The sequence below is a fragment of the Balaenoptera physalus genome (assembly GCF_965194825.1).
Source record: "Balaenoptera physalus genome assembly, chromosome: 11".
In the NCBI taxonomy this organism is placed as follows: domain Eukaryota; kingdom Metazoa; phylum Chordata; class Mammalia; order Artiodactyla; family Balaenopteridae; genus Balaenoptera; species Balaenoptera physalus.
In genome coordinates this window covers 39,158,902-39,176,398 of record NC_138896.1, presented here as the reverse complement: position 1 = coordinate 39,176,398, position 17,497 = coordinate 39,158,902, and the positions used below count along the sequence as shown (strand labels likewise).

Sequence of the window (17,497 nt, the reverse complement as noted above, 5' to 3'; positions counted from 1 at the left end):
AGATAAAATGAGATATTAAGAAAATGAACAAAAACAACACAAAGATGAAAAGAAACTACAACCCAAACTGACAAATCCAGCCAAAAACTAAACAAAAATATACCATGAATTAAACAGAAAACCTAAGCATAGTCATATTAAACATGGAAAAGAGAAATGAACACATTTTGTAACAAAGACTACGGTCTACAAAAATGCATAATATTAAAGCTCTTCACTTTTAGAAGCCATAAATAAAAAAATAGAAAATGATAATAAATGGAAGAAGACAGCCAAATAATTTATATAAAAGTTACAAAAACCAGTTGTTCCTTTCTCTCTCAACATATGAGAATTTCAAGACATACCCAAAGAAGTTAAATTACAAAAAACTTAATATTCTAAGGATGAAGTTAACAGCAAAATGTATTACTATATAAATTACTATATAATTTATATAGTATTATTATATACTATACAGCATAGTATATAGTATTAATATACACTATATTTATATTATATATATAACATATATAATACAGTATTATATATAGTATATATAACATATAGTTATATAGAGAAGAATTTATAGTACTATTACTATATAAATTTACAATGAAAGGCTAGTAACCACTCATAAAATATAGCTTAACAGACTTCTTTCAAACAACAATAAAACAGTTCAACATAAAAAAAATTTTAAAACAGAAACAAACTCCTATATATTATCTGAAGAAAGGGGCTGAGAGAAACACACACACACACACACACACAGAGCCCTCAAAAAAGAAATCTAAAATTTAATTTTGAAGTATTTCTCTTCCCCCCTAATAGCATAAATAGAAGTTAAAATTTGTTATAAAGAGTAATCATCTAAATACAAAACAAGTCACAGATCATAAGAGAGAAAAAAATCCCTTCTCCCTTCAGAAAAATGAAGACAGGAAAAAGAAACCAAACCATGGGAAATACAACTAAGTGATCTGATACAAAGCACTGAGGACATGGAAAAAATTCTTTTGCGTAGATATTTGTGTATTATACAATTCAACTTCACAGTGTTTGAAAATGATAAAGAAAAATAAATATTTCAGTAAAAATGAATCCAGTTAGAAGTCTTTTTTTCTTTTCTTTTTTTTTTTTTTAAGGAATATGGCAGGATGAGCAGAAAAGTCTAGGGTATTTTTATGTAACTCATGCCACTTTTTCTTTCTTTAATCATGGGAAAGAATACAGAACCTGAAAAGATTACCAGCTGTGAAATAATTTTATGACAAAATCATGCTTAAAGTGACTAAAAAGTATTTGTACGTCACACAAATTTTCAAAATGCAGGGAGAGCATCTTGTCAAAGTTAAAACAAGACATTTCAAGGGAAGAAAAGTAGTGTGACAGTGATTTGAAGATGCGGAACTGACATTAATGAGAAAAAATTACGTGCTCTGTAAAAACGGAAGGGAGTATTTATTGAGCAACTAGAGTATCCAGACACTAAGTTTAGGGTTTTATAAAAGACATTCTATCACATTGCATCTAGGGAGGAAAACAATATAGAAGGAAACAATGCTTGAATAAGTTTCTCACCATTATGTGTGGCATATGGTAAAATGTAAGAGACGAAAGCAGATGTAAACTTAGAGACTATGTACTAGTAGAAGTACATGGCTGGGGGCTGTGAGGTGAAAGTACAATAGTTCCCAACTTTTCATGCTAATCTTACTGGACTATCAATCACTCTGTAAAAGAACCTGTGTTCCACCATGACAGAAACAGAAGTCCACTTTTTTTGAGAATGATATTTATGTTTACAACACTATTATATTTATAATTTACAACTCTTAAAAATAAAAGAAAGAAACCCTTTTGTTCCTAAAGCACATTTTGGAGCCTTGGTTTTATTTTTTCATTTTTATTTTTTATTTTATTTTTTTAAATAAATTTATTTTATTTATTTTGGGCTGCCTTGGGTCTTCGTTGCTGCGCGCGGGTTTCTTTTAGTTGCGGTGAGCAGGGGCTACTCTTCCTTGCAGTGCACAGGCTTCTCATTGCGGTGGCTTCTCTTGTTGCGGAACACGGGCTGTAGGTGCACAGGCTTCAGTAATTGTGGCTCACAGGCTTTAGAGCACAGGCTCAGTAGTTGTGGCGCACAGGCTTAGCTGCTCCGTGGCATGTGGGATCTTCCCAGACCAGGGATCGAACTCGTGTCCCCTGCATTCACAGGTGGATTCTTAACTACTGCGCCACCAGGGAAGCCCTGGAGCCTTGGCTTTAAATATTACTTTAAGAATAGTAATGCCTGTCCAAGAAGTGTGATCACAGGCTTCTCATTAAGAATAGAGTGAATTATTATCACATTATTCCTGGCAGTAAAATTATTTCTTACCTTGGTGTTTGACAGCTGTTAGTAGAAAGATTATTGGTAATACCACTGTAATTCCCACCCAGATGGTTAAGAATCATACTAGGATGACAGTAAAAAAGCAGCCCTAGTTTAGCTCTAAAAGGTACAGGCCATTAATTAATTAGCTGTGGATCCTGACTTTACTTCCTCTGGACCTCAACGTCCTCATCTGTACAATAAGACTGGTGGACTAGAGCATACTTCCCTACCTTCCTCCCCCTTTTTCCCTCTCCCTGGCCCTTTCTACTTTATGACTTTGGTGATTTAGGATCTAGACTGGGATTTTTGAGGACAGAGAGGAAAATAGCAGAAACCCACTAAACTCTGGAGAAAAGGAATAAGAATTATGTAAACAACTAGAATATGGAGAGAAAAAGAGAAAGCCCAAAATACATGTCTACAAAAACAAATGGACAAATTAAAGAGGCATAATGGTTCAGAATAGAGGATCATGAGCTTCATTGTCAAAATTAGTATGATAGTAGTTTCAGTTATACTGACATCAGGAAAGATAGTGAGAAATGCTAGAGATACAGACTTAGAAATGTTATTTGTAACACACAAGAATGCTTTACAAATAACCCAAGAAATCTTCCCAAGTTCCCCCAGTACATATGGAAAAGATGCCATACTCCCTGGCTTAATCATTCATAACTCTGCCCTAACATAATCACTCACTATTTTCCAACAGGTTATTCCCTCCAGTCCATTTGGCTTCATCATTGCAGACAAACCTATATCTCCCCTTCACTGTCACTCAGTGTTCTGTCAAATGCTTTCTCCCTTCTTTCAATTTATAATAACAATTTATCATGCTCTAACCATGTTTGAGGCACCATTCTAAACACTTGACATGTATTAACTCATTTAATTCTCTCAACAATCCTAGGAAGGAGGTCAAGTAACTTGCTAAAGATTACACAGTAGCAGAGGCAGGATTCCAACACAGGCAAACTGGCTCCAAGGAGCCTGTCCTCCTAACTTGCTAACTAGTCCTACAAGGCTTAGGCGGAGTTCTGTCACCTTCCTGAAGTTCTCACCTGCTTAGCAATTATTCCTGCCTCTTGAGACCTTAAGTAAACCACTCCTTTGTCACTTACCACAAGACCTAGGTTGTTATTTATCTTTTGTGCACATGTTCTATCTTTTCTAAGGACAGGATCTTGGCTTATTTATCCTGTAACACTACTTAGCACCGAACAGAACTTATTATCTGGAACACAAAAGTGCTTATTAATGAAACTATAATAGCATTTAATATTTATTGAAGACATATGCCAGGTTCTGGCCTAAGTACTTTATATGCATTGTCTCATTTATTCCTCACAACCCTTAGGTAGGTATTAATACTGCCTGCACCTCCCATTATTATAGATGAGGAAACTGAGGCTTAGAGAGAAGCTACCTATCTTGTCCCATATCACAAAGTGGTGCTGACAGTCTTATTTAAGGGTCTAACCAGAATCTTAATCTCCAGCCAACCACAAAACACCCTGAAGAAACAATCAGTCCTAACAACAACTCAGTTCAACTTTCACTTACTCTGCAGCACTATGCTGAACACCAAGGATTCAGAATTAGAGGCACAGCTGCTGCCCTCATGAAACTCACAGTGCACTGAGACTTCAGGACCAAACTGTGATATCACAGGCAGAGCCACCATCATCAAAACTTAAGGAAGATTTTAACTTATATTTTAAATCGAAATATCTAAATAATCCTTGGAAACTCTTCCATCCCATTCCTTCTCCCTTCAGGCTTCCCCCACTCCCTCTACCCTAGGACTCATCTCTCTAGTTTCTGTATTACAGAGTAGAAGGATCCCACTAATCCTGACAACTATTAGGATGTCTAAATTTAATTTATCAGTAGCTCAGACTCAAGGGTCTATTTGGCGAATTCCATGTCCATAATGAAATATGGGCAATGGACAGCTAGAAAAAACCAGTAGCAAGGAGAAGCAGCAAAAAGAGGGAGATGAAAGTCACACTGTATAGCAAAGTTAAGAAAAAGCAAGAAAAGCAGGAGAGTGGACACAAATAGAAGGTGAAAGTGAGTCCAGACTAAATCCAGTAGAGAGATGTAGATAAATGAAAACACTAAAATCTAATTCATTTTGCGAATGCTGACTCCTTTAATTATTTCTTTTCCTAACTTCTAATGGAAACAGAAAAATACGTAGGTGAAACAATCACTGAAAAAATCATTAACTAGGAAGAGTATATAAATCAGGAGTTTTTCCCCTGAAAAACCACTCATTTTAGAATTTCAGAGCTGCAAAAAGACCTTAGAACACTATCTAATCCAACCCATTCATTTTACAATTAACATAAGGCTCAGTAAGGTTAAGTAACTTTAACTTGCCCAAGATCATGTAGCAACACTCCTGAATCTCATCCCTGTCTACGCCTACTATACTAGGCTTCCTAGAAATGGTGTAATTTTCTCTTCCATTTTCCACTCTTAATAACTATTAAATTAATTTCTGCATAAGCATCTCAGAATCCCATATTATTCCTACTTCCCATAGAAGAAAATAATCAGATATTCTGGATTATCTAAAACAATATCAAATTTTATTCTCTTATCCCCAAAGTCAGTAATCTTAAATTGGGTCTTGATTTCTACCAGGAGGAAATTCAAACATTTCCCAGAAGAGTGGAAAGAAGAAAGAGCTCCATAAGCTGACCAAAAGCAAGCCAAGTTGATAAGCTACAATCCATCTGTAAAGGACTCAGGCCCAAGACCACTGGAGGGTGGACGACTGCCAGTGGGAAGTAGAATGGATATCACTTATTTTCCCATTTCTATTTTATATCTTCCCAACTAACCTCAGTTTCCTATCTTTCTGACAAACGTCAATTCTAGGAGCCTGTAAAAAGAAGGGAAAGTAATGAGGTAAGAGTATCATGTCACTTTTGGCATAATGGCTTTTTGATAAGAACTATCTTGGTCAGGAAATATGCCACAAGGAATAGAAGGGTTTTCGGGTAAACCCACAGATCTTTATTTTTACCATAAAAACACAAGAAGTCCTTAAAATGTGTTATATACACTCAGTATTTCCCCCACTGCAAAGCACCTGCAGATATTCTGGGCTGGAAGGAACTCATTCTGGGCTATTTCTGTGGTCCAAGAAAGTCTGCTGCCTATATCCCTTGATAAACTGTGGGCCCTGCTGGCCATCATTCACCAGGTTATTTGAGCTGAGTGATTTGGAAATCGTCTCTATCACCTTGGTTTAAATATAATGATTTCCTAGCCCTTAAAAATTATGTGTTTGCTTATAAGACTGACTGAAGCCTTCTCTGAAAGGGAAGAAAATGCTCTATTTTACTTTAGGAACATATCTTAATTTTGATATGTATGAAGTTCATTATAGATTAGGGATAACTTCCTGCTAACATGTTACCCAAATTAGGACAACTGGAGTGGAAATGAAAAAGGACGAAAAGATAAAAAGACATTATAAATTTAAAAACAAAGTGATTTAGTGACTCACTGAGCTTAAGAAGCAAAGGAAGAGTAAAAAATGACCAGTAAGAATAATGGTGTCACAAACAGCTAAAGAGGAAAGTCAGGAAGAGAAGCGTTTTGACTGGGGGTGGAGAGAGGGGGTGTTGGTGTGCAGTTGCTACAGAGATGGTATTTAAACATATTTAGTTTCAAGACATAAGCGAAAATTTGGGCCTCAGTTTTGCAAGGCCTGGAGTTTAGACATAAGATACAGATTTGGAGCCTAAAAAAGCACAGCAATGACTGAGTTTTTAGAGAAAGAGAAAGTAACAGCAAAACATTTAGACAACAGCATTCCTCAGACACTACACTTTGAAGATAATCTAATTTACCAGATGAACAGTACTACCTTATTCTATAGATTAGAATATTTGGACTAATTTATTATAAATAAAAAGCTAAAAAATTAATCTTTCTTTTCCAGGCCATGAATTGACAGAAAGGAACTTAGAATAAAAATAGGTTCATAATTACTGATTGTCCAAAGTTAAGCCTCTGAGTTAAAACACACTGCTTTTCAGGTTTCTCTATTTACAACAAAACTTTTGAAAAAAATTGAGAGAAAAATCTGGTACACTAATACCACTACTATTTTACAATATTTGTGAGAATGTATCAGTTTTTAAAAGCACACTAACCAAAATGTTGATAATTAATAAATCTGAAGAATGGGTATATGGAGGTTCATTATTATTCTCTCCAGTTCTGTGTACGTTTGAAACTTTCATAATAAAAAAGTCTAAAAAAAAAGGCTACCTACAGATATTTTTAAAGTTCTATCTGCAGTTAGGGTTTGACAACTCAAAACAAAATTCTAAAAACTTTTCAAATAATGTCTTATTCATGCTCAACAGACCAATGAAATTTAGTGTATATGAAAGGGAGATAAGGCCCTGTCATTTCAGAGGAACATGAATATGTTCATTAAATGGAGAAAGTCATCCTTTTATCCATGTTGGTTGAGTTGGACATTTGTCATTTTTCTCTTCAAAGAACTTATATTTGTTAAAGAAAAATATATAGACCATATAAATGTATGGTTTTTGTTAGTAAAGGCAACATAAATGTTTATCCCCAGTTATCAATGATTAATTTGTTGAAACTGCTGGCTAGTCATTCTGTTACTTCAAATCATATTCCACTCTAGTAAATAACCAAATAAGCAAATTTCTTATGTGGATGCAAAAAAACTAATTAAAAAATTAATATCCATAAATAATGCCCAATCCTAAATTGTGAAGAACACATATTTAAGATTATATAAAATAGTAAGTCGAGGAAAAAAGCTGAACGTTTTAAACAACTGACATAGTTTAAACTGTGATTTAAATAGGTTTAATTTAAAGCAAATCACTCTACAGCAGCCCTAAAACTAACAGTGAGCATCAAATTCACCACCTTAGATTTACCACTTACCTACGATCAAGATTAGTTTATATGGTTTACAAGCACCAATCCTTCCCTCTACTATAAACACCACCCAAAAATGACAACCAGTTTTGTTTGCCTCTTCTTTGTCTGGTGAGTTCCAGGACAGTAAAGATTGCACGTTTGTGCAAAACCTAGCACACTGAAGGTGTGCAACTCTCTTAACAGGAATTATTACTACCTTCAATTCCCAGGAAGCTATCACTAGGTATCAGTCTCATTCCCTAGGTGACTTACACAGGATAACAAAATAAAGCAGTTTCCTGGCTGGCAGTTTGCCTTGAATTATTTTCAGGATCTTGTTTCTTCTAACAGAAATATGTTGCCATGAACCTTCAAAGAGAAGCAGCATAGATACATATATGTAGAGACAAAAGACTGTCAGTAATTTTCTTCTCCTACATCATTATTAAAGCATTGTTTAATTTCAAATTGAGGTATTTCACTTTTTTCAGATAACAGGGTCATTCTCCTCATCTTCAACAAATTTTTATAGTTTTTTTTCCTTATGAAAGTAAAAGTTACATACCATAAAATGCACGGATCTTAAGTATTCAGCTGGGTAAATGTGAACAAATGTATACACCAACAGTTGGTGAATCTGGAAGTTCCTCGTACTGGTCTTGCAACTGTTCTGTAAGTTAAAAATTACATGAAAATTAAAACTTACCCCAAAAGTGTACACTTGAATTCCATAGCTTGATGCCCAAATCAAGTTATAGAATATTTCCATTACCCTAAAAAGTTCCTTTTTGCCCCTTTCCAGTCATCCACAGCCCTTACCCAGAAACCATTGTCCTGATTTCTATCACCATACCTAAGTTTGGCCTGTTCCTGTATTTTTTATAAATGGCATCTTATAGTACATACTTCTGTTTGGCTTCTCTTGCTCTGAATAATATTTCTGAGATTCATCTATGTCACTGTATGAATCATTAGTTCATTACTATTGTAAAAAAAGCTGCTACGAACATTTTTATCAGTCTTTCTGTGTACATATACTTTATTCCTCTTGGCGTAGCAAGATTTCATTTAAAAAAAAAAAAGGTTTCACATATAAATAAGCCTGTGAAGTCACATAGTATAGATAGATGGATTGATTTATATATATACATATACATATAGCAAACATAGTTTCATATATAATGCAAATATATATAGCATAGATACTTTATCTGTGTGTATATATTTATGTGTGTGTGTATATATATGTGTGTGTGTCTCTACAAATGGATTCTGCGAGGTCCACCTAGGACCAACAAAGATATTTAGAAGACCTTATAGGGCTTCCCTGGTGGCACAGTGGTTAAGAATCCGCCTGCCAGTGCCGGGGACACGGGTTAGAGCCCTGGTCCGGGAAGATCCCACATGCTGCAGAGCAACTAAGCCCGTGCGCCACAACTACTGAGCCTGCGCTTTAGAGCCTGCAAGCCACAACTACTGAAGCCCGCGGTGCCTAGAGCCTGTGCTCTGCAACAAGAGAAGCCACAGCAATGAGAAGCCCTTGGCGTACCGCAACGAAGAGTAGCCCCGGCTCGCTGCAACTAAAGAAAGCCCGTGCACAGCAACAAAGACCCAGCTCAGACAAAAATAAATAAATAAATAAATTCATTAAAAAAAAAAAAAAAGACCTTATAAAGTTCATAGTGCAAGTAAATTTAAGATAGGAAAGATGACATTTCAATTTTTCTTAATAAGTATTATGTTTTAACCTAAGACTAATTCAAAAGAGAAACAAATTTCTTTCCATGTAAAGTACCCTGTTTTGCTTCAATGAAATACCATTCTTCTCATAACAAATCCCCTTCTCAAACTAGAATTTCAAAACATTAAATATTACCATCCACCATGTAATAATTTTTTATGCTAGGGGACAAATACAAAAGCTTTCACTATTATATTTTACTGTCTTGCTTTTTTAAAAAGTTAAAAACATGGAAATAATTCCATTGGCTAATATTTAACATGGGTAAAGACCATTTCATCCTCATTCAGAATACTGTATATTCTGAAAAAGGCTAGGATGTTTCCTCCGTTCCAAAAAGTAACTTACTACAGCATTAAGTCTGTGATAGAGACATTCTAACCTTCAAATTCTATGTGTAATTTTCGGCAGACAGTAGAGGAGGATCTTTAATTTCCAGAGATAGAACATTCAGAAACATACACACAAATCTGATTTTTGATGAGATCAATTTGAAATTCCCAAGCCTGTTTTTGATAATCAGATGATCATTTTCAGGGGACTAGGAGTGGCTCCTTATTTAACATCATACATAAATTGCCAAGACTGAGGCTGAACACTACAAACGGTTCCAGAAATTTACCGTCATCTGCTTTAGGAAGGGTTTGCAACTACAAAAGGGAAAAAAAACCCTCTTCTAGCCTTTGATCTTTCTCCATCTTTTATTCTTCCTTCCAAACAATGAGCAATTTCAAGACCATACAATTCAAATGTACTATATATATATATTTTTTTTAAATAAATTTATTTATTTATTTTTGGCTGCGTTGGGTCTTCGTTGCTGGGCACGGGCTCTCTCTAGCTGCGGTGTGTGGGCTTCTCACTGCGGTGGCTTCTCTTGTTGCAGAGCACGGGCTCTAGGCTGGCGGGCTCTAGAGGGCAGGCTCAGCAGTTGTGGCACACAGGCTTAGTTGCTCTGCGGCACGAGGGATCCTCCCGGACCAGGGCTCGAACCCGTGTGCCCTGCATTAGCTGGCGGATTCTTAACCACTGCGCCACCAGGGAAGCCCCCTATATTTTTAATCTTAAAAAACATTCCTGGGCTTCCCTGGTGGCGCAGTGGTTGAGAGTCTGCCTGCCAATGCAGGGGACGCGGGTTCGGGCCCTGGTCTGGGAAGATCCCACATGCCACGGAGCAACTGGGCCCGTGAGCCACAATTACTGAGCCTGCGTGTCTGGAGCCTGTGCTCCGCAACAAGAGAGGCCGCAATGGTGAGAGGCCCACGCACTGTGATGAAGAGTGGTCCCCACTTGCCACAACTAGAGAGGGCCCTCGCACAGAAACGGGGACCTAACACGGTCATGGATAAATAAATAAATAAAAGAAAAAAAAAAAAAAAAACAAAAAAAACCTTGTTAAAAAAAAAAAAAAAAAAAAAAAAAACATTCCTAACATTTGGATAGTCCCTAACTTTCACAGGTGTGGAACTGTTTACTTAAGAACCCATTATTTAACTCTGAAAATACATAATTTTCATTTTTCTAATAACCACACCTTTTTCTAAAAAGAAAAAAACCTTGATTAACTAAGTGTTACAAAAATGACAGCAGCTCCAAACAGCTACAATTCCCAACTTTCAATACCTTTTGCCTGATTGTGTTAGAGAACTAAAATTTTATTCCCACTTTCTAAAATGTTTTTCTTCTAGATCAAGAATAGAAAACAGGTATACCAAATGTGTAGACCCTATACTCCCTCTGGTGGTCCTTCACTCTTATTAACCAGATGTTTTCCAAAAGACTAGAATAGTAAAATAAGCAAATGAATATGGCCCACTAAAGGATTATAGTCTTACATGTTTGAGTTTCAGCTGAATGCAGGTCAAGTCTCATAACAAATGATGAGGAACAAATTATTTTGAGTACTTGAGTTTTAGTGTTTCAAATACTACTGAAATATCCTTAGTAACTTGTTACACAAGGTCCTACTATAAATTATTTTAACCTGTCTCATTTGGCAGAACTGTCTTTTACACAGTAAACATCGTATTTGCAAAAGAAAAAAACCCACACTTAAGTGGCTACTGTTTTTATTTATTTATTTTTAAATTTATTTGTTTGTTGGTTTGTTTTTTGGCCACATTGGGTCTTCGCTGTGGTGTGCAGGCTTTCCATTGCGGTGGCTTCTCTTGTTGCGGAGCACAGGCTCTAGGCGTGCGGGCTTCAGTAGTTGTGGCTCGCGGGCTCTAGAGTGCAGCTCAGTAGTTGTGGCGCACAGGCTTAGTTGCTCCCCAGCATGTGGGATATTCCCGGACCAGGGCTCGAACCCGTGTCCCCTGCATTGGCATGCAGATTCTTAACCACTGCACCACTAAGGTAAGTCCCGTGGCTACTGTTTTTAAATCAATAGTTACGTGATTTACCTACCAACGTCCACCTAATCTCTGGTGAGTGCAGATTTAATTTTCCTTACACTTTTGGGGACATAATGTCAGAAGTTAAAAATGCACTGTAAAAAAATTCAGAATGTAAAACAATGAAAAAACAAAATCTAATTACTAATCAGCTAGGTTAGAAAGTTCACACAGTCTTAGAATTATAAAATGTATAAAATATTTAATTGTTCAGCATAAAATAATTACAGAATTTAGTATGCCAAAATATATACAGTATAGATTCTTTGTTAGGAATTGTGGAAAATTATATTAAAGGCCTACAGAAAATATTCTTAATGACAGATACAGCATGCATACTACTGTTAAATAAAGCAGTATTAATGTCTAACAGTATCATGTGATCTACCCTCAAATTTAGCTGGTTTAATATGTGTCCCTGTTATTTTGTAGCTTTATTCATTCAAAAATATTTGCCCACCCCCAAACTAAAAAGGAGCCACACCTGAGGGTCAGTGACTTAAAAACACTCCCAACATTTATTGTGTAGATGCAAGAATTCAACTTATGCTTAATTTTGAAACTGTAATGTGGTTGATAGTTTTATGATATGGTCTACCGCAAGTTAAAGTGGACAACAATCTGTAATTAAAATATGTAAAAATTGAATTTGAAAATGGTCTTTTAATTAAAGGGCACTTTTATAGTTAAAGTTCCCCAAATATGCTTTACGTAAATAAAACTAAGAAATATAGCTTTAATTTATGATATGTGGTATATTTAAGCATCATTATAGGATAATGACTATAAAACTTCTAATTACACGTAGTAGTTAAACTAATATATTCCTATACACTTTAAAGGACAATTATATACATCACCCATAACCCCAGTCTCATAAGATTCCTTAGAACTACTTATACAGAATAAAACCCACTCTGCACGAGTCACTGTTCAATCTACCTTCACTAAACATCAAAAAGCCAACTCAGCTTTCAACAGTAATAACTTCTTCTACAGCTACAGAAAGAGGATGCTCTTCCTTCTCTAGACTGGTTCTAAGGTAAGAAGCCTTTAGGAAACAAAACAACCTAAAATATGTATCCTTTACCAATCCAAGGGTAAACAGAAAACTGAAGATTTCACTAGTTGCCTAATCCAATATTTTAAAATGTTCATGTTGAACTGGTTAAAATCATGTTTTAAAAAAGAAATTCACGCAAAATTCCCATCACTAAAAAAAACTGAAGATTCAGAAACACACTTGTTTTGTTAAATATTGGAAAGACAAAGACCTCACAGCATGTAAGCCTGTTGTTTTAGAGAAATAAAACATTTTATAAAGTCCATCTTTGATTTTTTAAAAAATCCCAAATAGTCACAACTAGACTATTGGTTAAAGAGTTCACCTTTAAAAGGTGTTACTAATTAGCTATGTAAGTAACTAAAATTACCATTCAATGAAACACTAATAAAGTAGCATAATTAAAATAACTGTCCTTAAGAAGTTAAACTTACATCTCTTAAGTACAAATCATACCCAGCATAGATATAAAAAAAGACACATTAGAAGAAAATAACTGAGTAATCTAAATCAATTGTTCCTCACAAATGAATGTTATTAATAACCTTCATAATATATTTTAAAGTAATTATACATTATTTAAAAACGTTTTTTTCTATAGATGCCCTAAATTGGTCAGGGCCATAATTGTAGATTGTTAAGTGAGGTCAGATGGGAGAGAGAGAAACAGAAAATAAGTGAAAAGTATAACAAATAAAAATTTCCCACAAGAACAAGAAGTTTTTCAACTCTATCCTTGAAAAACAAAACAAAACAAACAAACTCTTATGTGGGGCGCGGGGTGGGGTGCGGGAGAATTCCCACAGACTACTCAAAATACTGACAAAATATGCCTTAACTTTTCCCTTGTCTACAATCTAACAAAACGGGAAGACAATGAAAATAAACAATCCTGTGAGCCCTCAGAGAGGCAAAGAAAGCTCCCATTCAACGCTAAGCCTTATTCTACTCCTGTAAAGTAAATCCAAAACCACGAGCTCAAACTGCTTCATGAAGAATTTACTGAATGGCGGCCAAACGTTGTACACGCTGCTCTGAACCACACTGAAGGATATCTAGAGTTCTGCATTCTCCATTTACAACCTGTACCTTACTATGCATGCTTTCGCCACCACTGCAGAAACCGATTTTTACAAAGATGTTCCTCCCGGCAAGTCACTGGAAAGAAGGCAATCTACACGCTGACAACACGCGCCCCCCCCGCCTTCTTTTTTTTCCAATCAATACTAGTTTTGACTCCTATACTGTGGCCAGCACACCTTTTTAGAAATCATTAAGGGAGAAGGCGTTATAACGTCCCGGAGTGAACTGAATACTGAGCTCTGAAACAACTTTTCACTGGCTTTCACCTGGCACTAGGATTATCACCTGTTAGAACGGCGCCGCACCCGCACCCTCTACGAGCGGCCGAGAGCGGGGATGCTGTTCCCAGTCACTGGTCCCTGGGCGGCAGGTGAAGGCGGTAAACGCGCATCCACACCCACCGCCCGGGGAGCGCAAACCGAAAGCCAGGACGGCGGCGGCGGGACGCTCCGTTATCCTCACTCTCGGCTGGCCCGCCAGGTAAGCGCGGCTCCATCGCGCCCGCGGCGTCCCGGTGCACGGCTCACCCCGGCTCCACTTCTCCCGCCGCCCGGGCCCCGGAAAGCGAAGTTTCTCTCCCGCCCGCGGCAGCTGCTGTTCACGCGCCGCCCGGCTCTCCGCCGGTCCCGCCGTCTGCTCCGGGCTGCCGCGGTCACGGGCGCCGGGCCTCGGGCGAGTCGGGGGCCGCGGACGGGAGCCGGGACCTGTCACCCCGGGAGGGAAACAAAAGCCGGGTGAGGACCAGCGGGCGCGACCGGCCTCGCCTCCGAGAGAGAGAGCGCGGCGGGGGGCGGGGAGCCGCTCCAGCAGCCGCCGGCTCCGAGCCTCCGGGAGGGAGCCCCTGCCCCGCGGCCCGGCGGGACGTAGAGGAGCCCCGCAGTGGAGCTAGGGGCCTCCGGCGCGCCCGCCTGGGGGCTCCCCAGGCTCCCCTGGCCCCGACGCGCCGCTCCCGGGCTGGGGAGCCGCGTGAGGGGGCGGGGAGGCGGCGCAGCGGCGGCCGGACCGCGAAGCAGGGAATTCGGCTCCCTGGGCTTAGCGACCACACTCCCCATCCCTGCGGCCATGGAGCCAGTACCTGTCGCCGCGGTTGTTCGTCTGCTCTGTCTCTCTCCGCCTAACCCGCGAGCCGCTGGCCCCTCAGCCCGCCCAGCAGGCCGCCCGCGCGCCGGACGCCGCCGCCGGAGACTGGCAGCGCCCGCGAACCGGCCCGAATCCCCCGGGCAGCGCCCGGCGCCGTCCCACCTCCGCCGGCCGCAGGACCCGCCTCCCATAGGGCCGCGGGGCTGTCAGTCCGCCCCCAAAAGGCGCGCGGGCTGTCGCTCCGCCTGTCCGGATTGGCGGCCGCGCGCCGTCCATGCAAATAAGGCCCCGCCCCCGACCATTTGCACCTCCGCCTTGGTGTAACCTCCGCCTCTCCACGCCAGCCCACGTGTCTGGCCCTTGCCCTTTGTGGGGGCTGGAGGGAAAGGATGGAGGAAACTGACCGACACCCCCTCACACCATCCCTTATCTCCGGGAAAACTAATGCCTAAAGAAGCTAGTTGACTAAACATACGGATCTCTCTCTGAAAGGTCTGCCCTCCTGTCTGCCCACTAGGCCTGCCCTGAGGATGGAGAGTGACAGACCAGGCTTGTTTGTGTGAGGTTAGCCCCAGGAAACAATACCAGGAACTCAAAGTTGTCCATTTGGAACTGGGGAAAATCCCACCTGGAGAACCATAGCACATAGCACATAGCACTTCCCTCTGGACACTCAGGGACTGTGAAGACTACGCTTTCCTGTGGCTTTCTACCTTTCACACATGAGATCCCAGGTGACTGAGACAGCAAAGGGACTTAAAAGATGTCTGTGTTCTCTGCCACCTGCGAAAGGGTAGGCCTGCTGAGCAACTCGGCTTCAGGAGGTGCTCAGGCCCCTCCAATGAAATGGCCACCCAGAGATTCAGATGAGGGGACTGAGCTAGCCACCTGGGCCTTAGGGAATAGCTAGCTCAATCTCATTTTTGAGGAAACAGAAACCTGAAGTCCCATAGCTATGGAGCTTATTAATTACCTATGGAAACCTAACATCTCCTAGCTCCACAACTGCTGTCTAAGCTATATCACCTGGGTCATTTAGGTACTGATGACAAGCTTCTACAAATCACCATACCTGCCTTCAAGAGGTGCTGCCTACAGAAATAACCACTAGAGCTGACACTGAAACCTCGTCAAGGGCAAAGGCCCTGTCTCAGTGCCTAGAAGCTTCCCTTTTTACCAGATGCCAGGGAGAGTCACTGAAACAATTTATTTGTGCATTAATTCAGTAAGACAATGGTGATTAAAACTACTCTGCATACTAACACCAGTTGATTAAGCATCTACTATGCTTTTTAACAGCAAGTATTAAGCACTGTGCTGTGTGCAGGGTATACAGAGGTGAGAGGACACTGTCCCAGCCCTTAAGGGCTTCAGCCTAAAAGACAGTGACATCCACATTGCATGTCAGTGCTCCTTATGTTTCAGAGACTGTAACAGATGTCTGCATAGGGAGTGGCTATGCATAGGCCAGTGGAGGACTCCAAGGAGAGGGGAATTCGCTCTTCCTGGGAGAGTCAGGAACGGCCTGGAAGAGGTGACTCTAGAGCTGAGTCTTAAAAGATAAGTATTAAAAGATGGTGTTTTTGCCAGACTGACAGATGTGGAAGAGGAAGGAAAGGAACTCCCCTGGGGGGTGGGGGGGGGAGGGAATAGCAGGAGCAAAAAGAATGCAGACCTGGAAAAGCCTAGTAACTGAGGGAACAGCAAGGAACAGTGTGGGCAAATCTGCAGGGCTGTGTGGCCATGTCACATGGTCTGGGACCAGGCTCTTCCAGGAGGAAGACAGAAAGACCCGGGAGGCTGCCAGGCTGTGTTGTAACACACCGCAGCAAACAACAACAGGCCCTGTAGATACAGCTGCAGACTTTTTTTTTTTTTCTAGGCCAGAGTCTGTGGGGAACAGTCAGTTCCACAGTTCCGATGGCAGCCTGGCTGGCCACACCCACTCTCTCAGAAAACCACTCCGGTCACTGCACTTGCCTGCCTCAGCATTTGGAAACACGCGTGCTTGTAATTTCCCTAAGCATTGCTGCCCTTCAGAATGCAAAGATAACGTGGGCTACGGCTGCAGACACCTGGGTGTGAGATGAGCAACCCTTTCCTCGTGCGCACAGGAGTCCTCTGCAAGGCCTGTCACCACAGCTGGCTTCATGGGAGTGTAACCTGTGCTCGGATTAATGCTCTGCTGTTACTGTCCTGAAATTCTTAATAATTTTTTAACAAGAGGCCCACATTTTTATTTTGTGATGGGACCAGCAAATTATTTGCCCATCCTACCTGCCACTGTTAATGCCCCTAGGAATGCTTGTGATACTGCTCAAACCATATCTCATTTAAAATACTTGGCATAGGGAATTCCCTGGTGGTCCAGTGGTTAGGACTCTGCACTTTCACTGCCCAGGGCACAGGCTCAATCCCTGGTCAGGGAACTAAGATCCCAGAAGCTGCACTGCACAACCAAAAAAATAAAAAATAAAATAACTTGGTTTGTTCACATGCATTGTATCACCTGATTCTCACAGTGACAATGTGGAGTAGGCCTACATTACCAGTCCCATCTATCAGTTGAGAAAACTGAAGTTTGGCAACCTTCTCCAGGTGGCACAGCTAGGAGGTGGCAGAGTTTGTATTTGAACTCAGCCCACCCAAGCACTATTCCATCCACTTCAGAGCTACCTGCATGTCAGTTTCAGAATCCTTTCAAATGTAGATTTGTACATGAAGGATTTTAAGAGTCAGAACACCTGATGGAATGGATATCTGTCATTTCATGGCTATCACCTTTTAAATAGTTTTTCATCAATTTTGAAAAACTCTCAGCCATTGTATGTTCAAATACTCTTTCTGTA

General features: G+C 40.0%; 1 protein-coding gene and 1 long non-coding RNA gene across 7 annotated transcripts in view; one reads left to right on the top strand and one right to left on the bottom strand.

The window, feature by feature from the left end:
- Positions 1-14,824, bottom strand: part of FKBP5 (FKBP prolyl isomerase 5) — a 100,865-nt gene extending 86,041 nt beyond the window's left edge. For 2 of the 6 annotated variants that reach the window (XM_082412625.1, XM_082412624.1), the window contains exons 1-2: positions 14,644-14,824; positions 7,854-7,958 (exon numbers count right to left, since the gene is read on the bottom strand). The gene's annotated coding sequence lies outside the window, so the exon portion shown is untranslated. Of the gene's footprint in view, positions 1-7,853; positions 7,959-13,853; positions 13,993-14,095; positions 14,273-14,643 lie in introns of those variants that run through there. The other 4 variants (XM_082412629.1, XM_082412630.1, XM_082412627.1 and 1 more) reach the window with 3 other exon arrangements.
- Positions 13,963-17,142, top strand: LOC309637701. Its single transcript, XR_014250766.1, has 2 exons — positions 13,963-14,048; positions 16,531-17,142. It is a non-coding gene; the product is annotated as an uncharacterized lncRNA (long non-coding RNA).
- The last annotated feature ends 355 nt before the right edge of the window (positions 17,143-17,497 follow it).